The sequence below is a fragment of the Sciurus vulgaris genome (genome assembly GCF_902686455.1).
Source record: "Sciurus vulgaris genome assembly, chromosome: 4".
In the NCBI taxonomy this organism is placed as follows: domain Eukaryota; kingdom Metazoa; phylum Chordata; class Mammalia; order Rodentia; family Sciuridae; genus Sciurus; species Sciurus vulgaris.
Window position 1 is genome coordinate 157986327 of NC_136464.1, and position 12134 is coordinate 157998460.

Genomic DNA, 12134 nt, shown 5'->3' on the forward strand with positions numbered 1-12134 from the left:
CCAAAAATATGCAATGGAGAAAAGATAGCCTTTTTAACAAATGATGCTGGGAAAAACTGGAAAACCATAACGCAGCAGAAATGAAACTAAACCCCTATCTTTCACCCTGCACAAAACTCAACTCAAAATGGATCAGGACCTTGAAATCAGACCAGAGACCCTTCATCTTATAGAAGAAAAAGTAGGTCCAAATCTTCAACATGTAGCCTAGGATCAGACTTCCTTAACAGGACTCCCATAGCACAAGACATAAAAGCAAGAATCAATAACTGGGATAGATTCAAACTAAAAAGCTTTCTTTCAGCGAAGGAAACTATCAGCAAATGGTGAAGAGAGAGCCTACAGAGTGGGAGAAAATCTTTGCCACTCATACTTCAGATATAGCGCTAATCTCCAGAATATATAAAGAACTCAAAAAACTCTACACTAAGAATACAAATAATCCAATCAACGAATGGGCTAAGGAAATGAACAGACACTTCACAGAAGAAAATCTACAAGCAATCAACAGATATATGAAAAATGTTCAACATCTCTAGTAATAAGAGAAATGCAAATCAAAACTACCCTAAGATTCCATCTCACCCCAATTAGAATGGTGATCATCAAGAATACAAGCAACAAGAGGTGTTGGAGAGGATGTGGGGAAAAAGGTACACTCATACATTGCTGGTGGGGCTGCAAATTAGTGCAGCCACTCTGGAAAGCAGTGTGGAGATTCCTCAGAAAGCTTGGAATGGAACCACCATTTGATCCATCTCTTCCACTCCTTGGCCTATACCCAAAGGACTTAAAATCAGCATACTACAGAGATGCAGCCACATCAATGTTCATAGCTACTCAATTCACCATAGCCAGATTGTGGAACCAACCTAGATGTCCTTCAATTGATGAATGGATAAAGAAACTGTGGCATATATATACAATGGAATATTACTCAGCCATAAAGAATGATAAAATTATGGCATTTGCAGGCAAATGGATGAAATTGGAGAATATCATGCTAAGTGAGATAAGCCAATCTCAAAAAACCAAAGGACGAATGATCTCGCTGATAAGCGTATGATGACACATAATGGGGGGTGGAGGGGGGCAAGAATGGAGGAAGGAGGAACTGTATAGAGGAAAAAGATGGGTGTGGAGGGGTTGGGGGGAAAGAAAAAAATAACAGAATGAATCAAACACCATTACCTATGTAAAATGTATGATTACACAAATGGTAACACCTTTACTTCATGTACAACCAAAGAAACAACATGTAATCCCATTTGTTTTACAATTTTAAAAAATGGTGGCTTTGTTGGTTGAGGAAAAACTACAAAATGTGGTACCAAAAATAAAATGAAATCTTGTTTGGTGAAATCCTGTTTCTCTGAAATTAGGAAACCCCACTGTATTTAAGAATAAGAATCAATAATCACTGTTTATAGAAACAAATTCAAATAGATCATCAAGGTTTTCTGTTGGGTGTTGTAGGACTGGACTGAAAATGTCCCTCTTTTGCTTTTATATTTTCCTCATCCTCTTCTTGCAGTGCTGGTTGAGGACAGGGAGGACCCCATGAGGCTGTCGCTGGAGCAGGAGCCATAGCTGCTGTCTGAGTCATCAGGGTCTGAGGGATCCCGGCTTCACTCACGGCCTGACACGGGCTCCTGGAAGACATCACTACCCAGTACACACCATGCCCAGGGACATTGCTTTCTTCACTCTCTTGCAGCTCCGTTTTCACATGAACCAGGTTCCAAAGAGGAGAGGCATTTACCTCTGCACTTGAAGCCTGTGGTGAAGCTTCTGCTTCCAGGATTAGATGGGAAGCGCTCGCTCTGAGCCCCGAGGACTCCCATGGGCAGGAATGGTCTCCAGAAGCAAGGTCAGCCTCCAGTTCCTCACTGACAGGAAAGGTGATGTCACTCACAGATTCCTCTTTGATCTTCACCGGTTTAGTGTCCTCTGTGGCCTTCTCAGGATTGACAATCCTTTCATACTCTTCAGAGAGTTGCTTACTAATCTGTAGCACGTCACTGTGATAGTCCTTGATGCGGTGCTGCCAGAACTTCTGGAGAAGAGCACACTGCCAACACCCACTTCATGGAATACCTGCTCCATAACATCAGGAAAAGGAGTATGTCCCAGCCCGGCTTCCCGGTGGTGAGGTTGGTGAACTTAAGGCAATACTTATGTGCCACCTCAGTTAGCGTCTCCAGGACACTTTCATTAGCACATTCAAAGCCTGCATGAGCCAGGATTGTAGCCACTGCCTAGTAGAGGAGCTGCCCACAGGAGTGCCAGCTGAGTTCAGTCACAGGTTCCCCTTTCCCACCATAAAAGTCACTCTCTGGGTCCCTGTGCCGGATCTGGAATGGTGCATTGGGATTCTTAAAATCTAAAGGTAGGAGATCATCAGATCAAGGAGGTGACCCAGGGCAGGAGGGGAGAGGCTCATTCTCCTCAGTCTTTACACCTTCTGTCTGCTGTTGATTCTGGACTTGAGCAGCAGCAATAAGGTTGCGAAGACGTCGGTTGTGCTGGATCAACTGAATGGTATGGATGGTGAGGCTGCACGACTCTGAGGGGATGTCCAACATAGTGGGGGGCTTGGGCTTGTTGGCTGAGGGTTGGTGCAGAGGTGGGTCATGCACTTCTACCAAACAGAATTCCCATGGGAGCAGATCAAAGGAACTTCTGTTCGTCTGGCTTGAGAACATTGGTATCTCTCCCCAATATCTCAACATTTTGGAATAAGAAGGGAAGAACTTTCAGTTTTAATGTAGAAGCTATCCTAAAAATAAGGTTTAACTCTCTGGGAACTGTAGGTTATAGGATTCTAGAGTGAAAAATATGAAGTCTAGCCAATTATTTACATAAAAAGCAAGTTAAGAACACTTCAATAAATGTCAGTGTTAGCAAAACTGTAGGACCAAAGATGTTCTCCCTTTCCAGATTCATTGCCCATATGTCTCTTCAAGTTTAAACAAACATTTACTGAATGTCCTGCATTATGTGAGGAGATGAAGGCCAATAGTGCAATCTTTCTGTTCCATCCTAAGGAATGCCCAAGTTCCTCTGGGGGAGCTCCTCGCTCACGGTCCGAAACAAAACTATTATTATTATTATTATTATTATTATTATTATTATTATTATTATTATTTTGGTACCAGGGATTGAACTCAGGGGGACTTAAACACTGAGCCACATTCCCAGTCCTTTTTTGTATTTTATTTAGAGACGGTCTCACTGAGTTGCTTAGTGCCTCACCATTGCTGAGGCTGGCTTTGAACTCGTGATCCTCCTGCCTTAGTCTCCAGAGCCGCTGGGATTACAGGCATGTGCCACAGTGCATGGCTAAAACAAAACTTTTGTAATATGAACATTCAGGTCCTCCTAAAGTTATCTGTGTTCATATACCTTCTACAAGACACACTGCCTTTTAAGTTTAGAGTCAGCATCATCATGGTTCAGAGAGTGGACTCTGAAGGCAGATTACATGGATCAAATTTCAGCTCTCTCTCTTTTAACACTGATATGACCTCGAGCAAGCTGAAGGCCTTCTGACCTCAGTTACTACTCCGTTTGTAATATAGGGATGATAATAGTATCACTTCAGAGACATCTTCAGAGATATAATGAGTCAAATATGTAATGCATTGAGAATAGTGTCCTGAAACTATATTTGTTATTTTAAGCTCTCTATGTTGAGAATTCATTATTTATGAATATAGATTATATAAGCTGAGACTTCAGAATATTTTAGAATACAGTACTAAAAATCTCATAGTATTATATTTTGTGGAAAATGCACATAAAAAGGCTATGTACTATGAATTTTAAGTAACAATGCAAACTCCAACAAATGTCCTAAGAGCTCAGATGTTTACTAGAATGTTTAAATTATATAAAAAGATGTTCTTAGGTTGTAGTGTACATATAGCAACACCTAAAGTGAAGGAGGCAGGCAACAAGTATACTTTGAACATAAAAATCATATCTGTCACAAGACAACACCAATAGGTGGTTCAGGGTTGTAAAATGGTCCAGCACTTTTCTGGGTACTGTGGGGGTATGCTGTAGGAGGATGCTGGTGAGTGCCAGAGGTGTGATTATGTTGAGGAGAACAATTGGGCGCAGGCGTGGTCCAACTTTCAGAAGACTCCACCGGAAGAGTAGAAGCAGGCATTGAACACAACCAGGCAAAACCACAACCAGGCAAAAGTCATCGCTTCCAGGACTCTTCTTTTCCTCTGTGAAATAAGTAAGTCTTCTCCCTTTTAGATAAGATTCTTAGGAGCATGGCTTCTCTCCTCATCACCTCCGCCTCTTCACCCTGACCTTTCCCTCTGACTTCCCTGTCCTTGACCTTTCTATAGCATTCATAGCTCAACAAAAGTGTTAACTGCCATTGTACCCTCTCCCTAATACTTCCTTCTGGGGAACTTCACTGCACATGTCTCCCTATTCCTTACTCTGTGTTGGTGGAGTGTTTCTGAGCACAAGTATTATGGTCTGAATGTGCCTCTCCCGAATCCGTATGTTGAAACTTAATCACCAGTGTGACAGTATTAAGGGTAGAGGCTCTAGGAGGTGATTAAGTTATGGTGGCAGAGACTTCATGAATGGAATTGGAGCATTAAAAAAAGAGGTATGAGGGAGCAGTAGCCCTCCCACCACATGAGGACACGGCTACCAAGGTTGCCATCTATGAATCAGAAAAGGGGTCCTCACTAGACACCGATCTCTGGTGTTTTGATCTTGGACTTTCCAGTCTCCAAAAACTCTGGGAAATAAATACCTACTATTTATAAGTGAATTACTAATGTAAGGTATTTTTTACAAGCAGTCCAGACTAAGAAGGAAGGTACTCACAAGCTTAATTTTTTATATTTATTCATTATACATGTACGAACTCATGTCATATAAAACTTAAAAGTACAAGTCATGAGCGGTGGCACATGCCTGTAACCCCAGCTACTTGGGAGACTGAGACAGGAGGATTGCAAGTTCAAAGTCAGCCTGGGAAACTTAGTGAGAGACTCTGCCTCAAAATTAAAAATTAAAATAATAAGGACTTGGGATGTAGCTCAGTGATATAGTACCTCTAAGTTCAATCCCCAGTACTTAAAAAATAAATAAATAAATCCTCAAAAGTACAAAAAAGCATTCTATAAAAAATCTCCTTCCTCATCCATGTGATTCCATATGTTCCTTACAGAAATATCTTATACATATGCATATTATGCCAACATATTTTATACTTGCCTGTGCCTATATATTATATATGTATGTGTATATATATATATATCATTCACATACAGTCACTGACAGGAATAAGTTCTGAAAATGCACAATTAGGTGATTTCACCTTGTGCAAACATTTAGAGTATACTTACACAAACCTAAATGGTGTAGCCTACATCATACCTAGGCTATGTAGTATAGTATGTTGCTCCCAGATTAAAAACCTATATTGCATGTTACTGTATTGAGTATTGCATGCAATTGTAACATAATGGCTACAATTTATGTATTCCAACATACGTAAACATAGGAAATGTACAATAAAAATACTCTTTAATGGGAAATTTTCAGTTCCATTATAGCCTTTTGGACCAATGTTGTCCACCAAAACATTGTTATGTGGCATATGACTATGTATACATACATAAGCTTTTTCCTCCTTTTTTATACACAGCGCCATATAGTACATGCTGTTAAGCATTCTGCTTTTCCCAAATAACACTGTAACTAAAAAATTTGAGGGGCTGGGGAGATAGCTCAGTCGGTAGAGTGCTTGCCTTGTAAGCACAAGGCTCTGGGTTCAATCTCCAGCACCCAAAAAAAAAAAAAAATTGGATAAATACAGAAAGAACCTCCTTATTCTTTCTGCTACATTGTAATCTGTGGAGAGCCTGATTTGAATCAAATCATGGCCATGGACTCTCTCATGGTTAGGAGCTGCCTGTGCAAAAGTTCAGGTCAAGATGCCCCAGTTGCTATGGTAACACCAGCCAGAGTGGCCACTTGTGAAGGCTTATGGCTTTATCAGTAGAGGCCTTGAGTTTAGCACTTTCTCCCAGGGATAGTGAATTCTGAGAAAACAAGATGATCCTAATGTCTCACTGGTCCTGTGTCCTTCAGACTGCCTGCTTTGCCGAAACTTTCCTACAAATAACCTTTTGATGAAACCTATGATGATAAACTTGCTGACCTAGCTTGGAGTCACTCGAGCCTCATCAGGGCTCAGCTTTCCCACTGGGCCCCAGCTTTTTCTCTATGTGTCTGTCTTTTCTTCATCCTCCATCACCCCTCCGCATGCAGTATCCCCTTGATTAACAGCTGGGGCCCAGAGCAGAGATGGGGCCTTGGCAGTAATGCAGCTGAACGCACCATAATTGTTGGGCATTTACCCTATTGATAGGTATTTAAGTTGTTTCTGATCTTTTGTTCTTACAAATATGTCAAGATGTAGTTCTGAGCTTCTTGTTTTTCTCATTCTGTATCTTTGCCCTCTAGAATATCTCCTTCAATATGACTTCACTGACCACTAGGTATTAGACGGCTGACAGCCAGATTTTCTCCTGCACTTTTCTCTTTCCTGCGTTTAACTCCCACATTCCCAACTCCCTATTAGAAATCTTCTCTAGAAGAACTTGCTTCCTCAAACTAAGTATATCCCAAATAAAAGAGTAATACTCCCCTCCCACTTGGTCCTGCTCTTGCCAGTTTTATCTGGAATATGTAACACTTGTTCATAACCACACACACACACACACACACACACACACACACACACACACACACTGCTATTGCCATGTCTTTGATGTTCCATATTCAGTCTATAACCAACTACCACTCTAGCCTCAGAAGAACTGGAGTTGGATGATTGAGGATGGAGATAGCTAAGATATCTAATATGTGAACACTCTTTCTGAAATGCCACTTGAGCTATAACTACCCACCCCATCTCATCACTATGAACCTGAAGAGTGTTTTCTTTAAGATTGTGCAAGATTCATTCATTTCTCATCCCCTTCAGTTTTAGAGACCAAGCCAACCTGAGAGAATGAGCCAAGATCAACTGATAACAAGGTGAGTTTTCTGAAAATGAAAGGTCCTATTAATAGAGTAGGAATACCTCAACAGAACATCTCTAGTCCTCAGGTGGAAGGTCCGACACCCATGGCATGCAGTGATGCAGTGTTTTTTCTCCTCCATGTAGCCCTATGAAATGAGGAGAATGCTGTTCAGAAGAAGGTGGCAGTAGCACAATACTAGAATGTTACAAGAAATTAGAGTACCGTAATCATAGCGTCCTCCTCTGTTTCATCAAGTCAGCAGAGGTGTACTTCCAAATGGAAACAGGGAAGGCAAATTTAGATGTAAAAGGCACAAGAAAGCAAGAAGATCCTGGATGGAGGACATTACTAGGAGCCTAGAGGTTTTTATTTTTAATATAGATAGGTAGATAGATAGATAGATAGATAGATAGATAGATAGATAGATAGATATAGATAGACAGATAATGTATCTATATACACATACTATGTTTATGAATGAGTGTCTACCTTTTCTTATTCCACAGCTAAGTTTAAATATATTAGAAAAAGAGTGCAGGTACTGGAGGAGAATTCTATATTGGAATGTATATGGTTTAGATGAATATAAAAACCAGTGTCTGGCATTCAGGTCAAAACAGAAGCCAGAAAAGATGCCATGAATACACAGACACTTTGAGGAATATTTTGGAAGGTATAAAGTTGATAATATTGGCCACATAGAGTTAATAAAGCCACATGATACATTTCATATTTAACACGTACAATTTGAATATTTTTTGACATAGTACCACTTGTGAGATAAACAACACAATTGAAAAAAGAATGTATGTGCCAGGCATGGTGTAATCCTTGAGGCCCAGGAGGCTAAAGCAGAAGGATTGCAAATTCAAAGCCAGCCTCAGCAATTTAGCAAGGCCCTAAGTAACTCAGCAAGACCCTGTCTCAAAATAAAAATTAAAAAGATTTGGGGGTGTGGCTCAGTGGTTCAGCACCTCTGGGTTCAATCCTAGATACCAAAATGATAAGAATAAGAATAAGAATAAGAATAAGGCTGGGAATGTAGCTCAGTTGTAGAACTGCTTGCTCAGCATGCATAAGGTTCTAGTTTTGATCCCCAGAAACACACACACACACACACACACACAGAATGTATGCATTACTCCTTAAACTTCCTCCTCCTCTCACTGTCCCTCTTTGCAACCCCTCCAAGTCGCAACTCACCTCATCCCTCCTTTCATCTGTGCAGAGTTAGTGATTTGCTTTTTGACATTATATATTACTTAATATTTTTCTAAACCTTTAGATGAATGAAATTATAATATATATATTATTTTTGCCTGGTTTCTTTCACTCAACAACATTATTTTGGGATTCATTCATGCTTTGTGTTTATCATTAGTCCTTTTTATTTTACCCATTCTACGGACGTATCAATTTATTTTGTATTCACCTGTTGATGGGTGTTTTGGTTGTTTTCGATTTAGGATTATTACAAACAGTGCTGTTATAAACATTTGAAAAATTCATTTACAGATATTTATTTGGATATATACTTTTATTCCTCATTCCCCTGAAAGGGAAATAAGCATGGCATATGTGATAGATACTTAACTTTTTAGAAACTACCAAACTGTTTTCCAAAGTGGTTGTACCATTTTACTTTTTCACCAACAATGTATGACTTTACATTTTTGCCAATACTTTGTAGTACTATATATGACTTTAATATTCACTTTTTTCACGTGCATATTTCTCATTCATGTAATTTCTTTGTTGAAATTGTTTGCCCATTTTTAAAATTTTGGTTGTCTTCTTATTGGATTTGGAGAGTTCTCTGTATATTCTAAATATACATTCTTTATCAGATATGTGATTTGCAGATATTTTTATGCCAGCCTGTGGCATATCTTTTCATTCTGCAACAGGGTGTTTCTTTTTTTTTACCAAGAATATTTCAATTTTATTTAACAATCAGAACAATACTTTTGACTATATATCTATATAGTGCATATATTTAAAAAGTGCAAAATATCGACCTTAAGCACATGGTTGTGAAACTGAATGCCCACAATGGACCCAAGTAAACACTTTTGCTCATTTAAAGAAGCCACAGCTTTTTCTGAAAACTTTCTGGACCTTAAATGCTAGTCAACATCTTCCACCTACCTTTTTCCAAACTGGTTCAGATTGCTTAGGATATATGAAGCTGGTGTCTAAAAAGGCAGTAAAAATCACAATTCCACCAGCCATTTCCATGGGTGACGCCAGCCGCTGGCACAGGGGCTGTGACTGAAAGAGGCTGCTGCCAAGATACAGGCCAAGTAGGACCACACAGCACCTGTGGGGCTGGGGGTGGTGACAGAGCGCAGGCAGGCAAGGCATGGCATGTCTTGTAACAGAGTCTTTCAAAGAATGCAATTTATTAATTTCAGTGAAGTCCAATTTATCAATTATTTTATGGATCATGCATTTATTGTTGAATCTAAGAAATGTTTGACTAAACCAAAGCCAAGGAGGAAGAGGGAGAGGGAGAGAGAGGCAGAAGGAGAGAAAGGAGATTTTCTTCAAATTTTCTTTTTCTTTTTGAAAACTGTATTTTTAGGATTAGATTTAGGTCTTGCTCCATTTGGGACTTTTTTTTTTTTTTAAAGGTTATCATTTCTCCATTAAATTTCTTTTGAAATTTGTGCAAAATTATTTGCTCATATGCATGTGGCCCATTTTTAGAATTTCAATTCTGCTCTATTGATTTATCCATCTATCTTTAAGCAATATTTCACTCTTTGTACTAGTACTAGAGTGACTTTATAAGACTTGAAGTCAAGTAGGATGAATCTTTTTCAAAGTTATTTGGTCTCTTTTAGGACTCTTACATTTCCATATGAATCTTCAAATAAACTTGTCAGTTTCTATGAAATAGGTCTGCAAGGATTTTAACTCAGATTTCATTGGATCTATAAAGCAATTTGTGGAGAATTAACATCTTAATAATACTAAGTGTCCTAGACCTGAATACTATGGAAGCCGATGAAGACCGGAGGTTCTAGGACAGGAGTGGTGATGGGAACTATTTTCAGCATTCTCCTGGTGACCATCGTCCTTTTGGCGTTTAGTGTCTACAAGCTCATTCAGTACCAATGACAGTCAAGAAAGCAAGTTCTGCCACAAGTTTTGGGGAACAGAATAAGTTGTGTTGAACATGAGCCAGTGGAGAAGTTAGAATCAGACCTTTTTTATCTGCAAATGACCTTTAATCTGAACAGTTGGTAATTGCTAACAGATTTTTTAAAAACTTCTACTCTCAATGATTTTTTTTCTAACATCATAATGCAAATCATTGGCTACTGATTCTGTTCCTCAGTATTTCTTTTTATGTCTAGCTCTACTTGTTAAAAGGCCTGAGACTCTGAAGTTCAGTGTAAAGATGGAGTATTCACAAAAAAAAAAAAAAAAGCACATGGCAACATGTAAGTGTCTCTAAAAACCACACTGGAAAGGACTAATCATTAATGCTTTGAAATAGTAATAAGAGGAAGACTTAACATGGAGACATTCCTGCTTAAGAGCCATCCAGTCACAGCACGTTAAGAATCCCACATATTTTTCATTATGCAGAGTTGATGTGGAATTCCCTGGTTTCAAAGCAGCATCTACTCTGGGGAACTTAAGTCCATCACTTCTCTTCTGCATCCAGCTCTGTACTCAGGTTGCATCAGGTAGACCTGTTACCATATGCACCCTTGGCATGGAAGGCTCTGGGGTTGGACTGGAAATGCTCTTAATTGGCACGGCAGAAAAAGAACTCCATCCTGCTCCAACACATTGATCTCTTTTGTACGGTCTGTGACCTAAAACTTATGGTAAAAATTTTAAAATTAGGAATCTAAGAGACTCAGTAGGAAAACCTTTTCAGAACTAGGTGTGGAGGATTCAACCAAAAAGTGCATTTCTACTGTGTGGGCCGGCATATGTTTACACCAATTTAATCTTAGCTTTGAAAATGCTGCTGTTAGTCTACACTGCTGGTGAACTTGATTTTTTATCCTTATAAAAATGATACTTTTATAAAGTGGTTATTAGTATCATGGTTTAGATATTAGGTGTCCTCCAAAAGCTCGTGTGTGAGACAATGCAAGAAGGTTTAAAGGTGAAATGATTGGATTATGAGAGGCTAAGCTCAATCAGTGACTTGATCCCCTAATAGAGATTAACAAGATGGTAATTGAAGGTAGTTGGGGGGTAGCTGAAGGAGGTCAGTCATTGGGGGTGTTCCTTTGGGGTATATATTTTGTCTGTGGTGAAGGGAGTCTTCCTCTGCTTCTTGGTGGCATGTTCCCAGCTGCTTTCCTTTGCCACACACTTCTGCCATGATGTTCTGCCTCACCTGAGGCCCTGAGGAATGGAGCTGGCCATCTGTGGATTGAGACCTCTGAAACCGTGAGCCCCATAATAATCTTTCTTCCTCTAAAATTGTTCTTGTTAGGTCTTTCAGTCACAGCGATGAAAAAGCTGACCAATACAGTACCTATTTCAAAGATGTTAGATTTAATTTTGTTATGAAACTGAAATACTTATCTTGTGCTCTACTTAAGCCCAGAACTGGCTTTTTTTTTCTTTCTAAACAATTTGTACTTAATGTGAATTAACAATGAGGATACTGTAACTAACAGACCTAAGTATTTTGTTTGTAAACTTATAACATTGAGCCACTAAAATGTTCATTGTTCTGTGCTTTTGAGCAAATTGTCAATTAAAATTAAAATCAAACCCTAAAAAAACTAAACAAAACTGAGTGTCTTGATTGATGAGCATGATATATTCCACCCCCCATGTTTTAAAGTCTTTGAAGTTTCTCTTAACAATGTTCTGTAGATTTCAGGCATACCAATATTACATGTTTTTTGTTAGATCTACCCCTAATTATTGTATTTTCATGTAGTATTTTATTTTATTTTTATATTTATTTTTGATACACCAAAATATAAAAATTAGGTATGTTTATGGTTGCTGTGTGATGTTTTGATGCATGTATACAATGTGTGATATTTAAATTAGGCTAAGCACATCTATCTCCTCAAATAT

The 12134-nt window shown here is 38.9% G+C and overlaps 1 pseudogene across 1 annotated transcript; it reads right to left on the minus strand.

The window, feature by feature from the left end:
- Nucleotides 1–1344: 1344 nt before the first annotated feature.
- LOC306659590 (STAGA complex 65 subunit gamma-like) lies at nt 1345–3085 on the minus strand (annotated as a pseudogene). Its single transcript has one exon. The product of its transcript is annotated as an STAGA complex 65 subunit gamma-like (transcript).
- Between the last annotated feature and the right edge of the window lie 9049 nt (nt 3086–12134).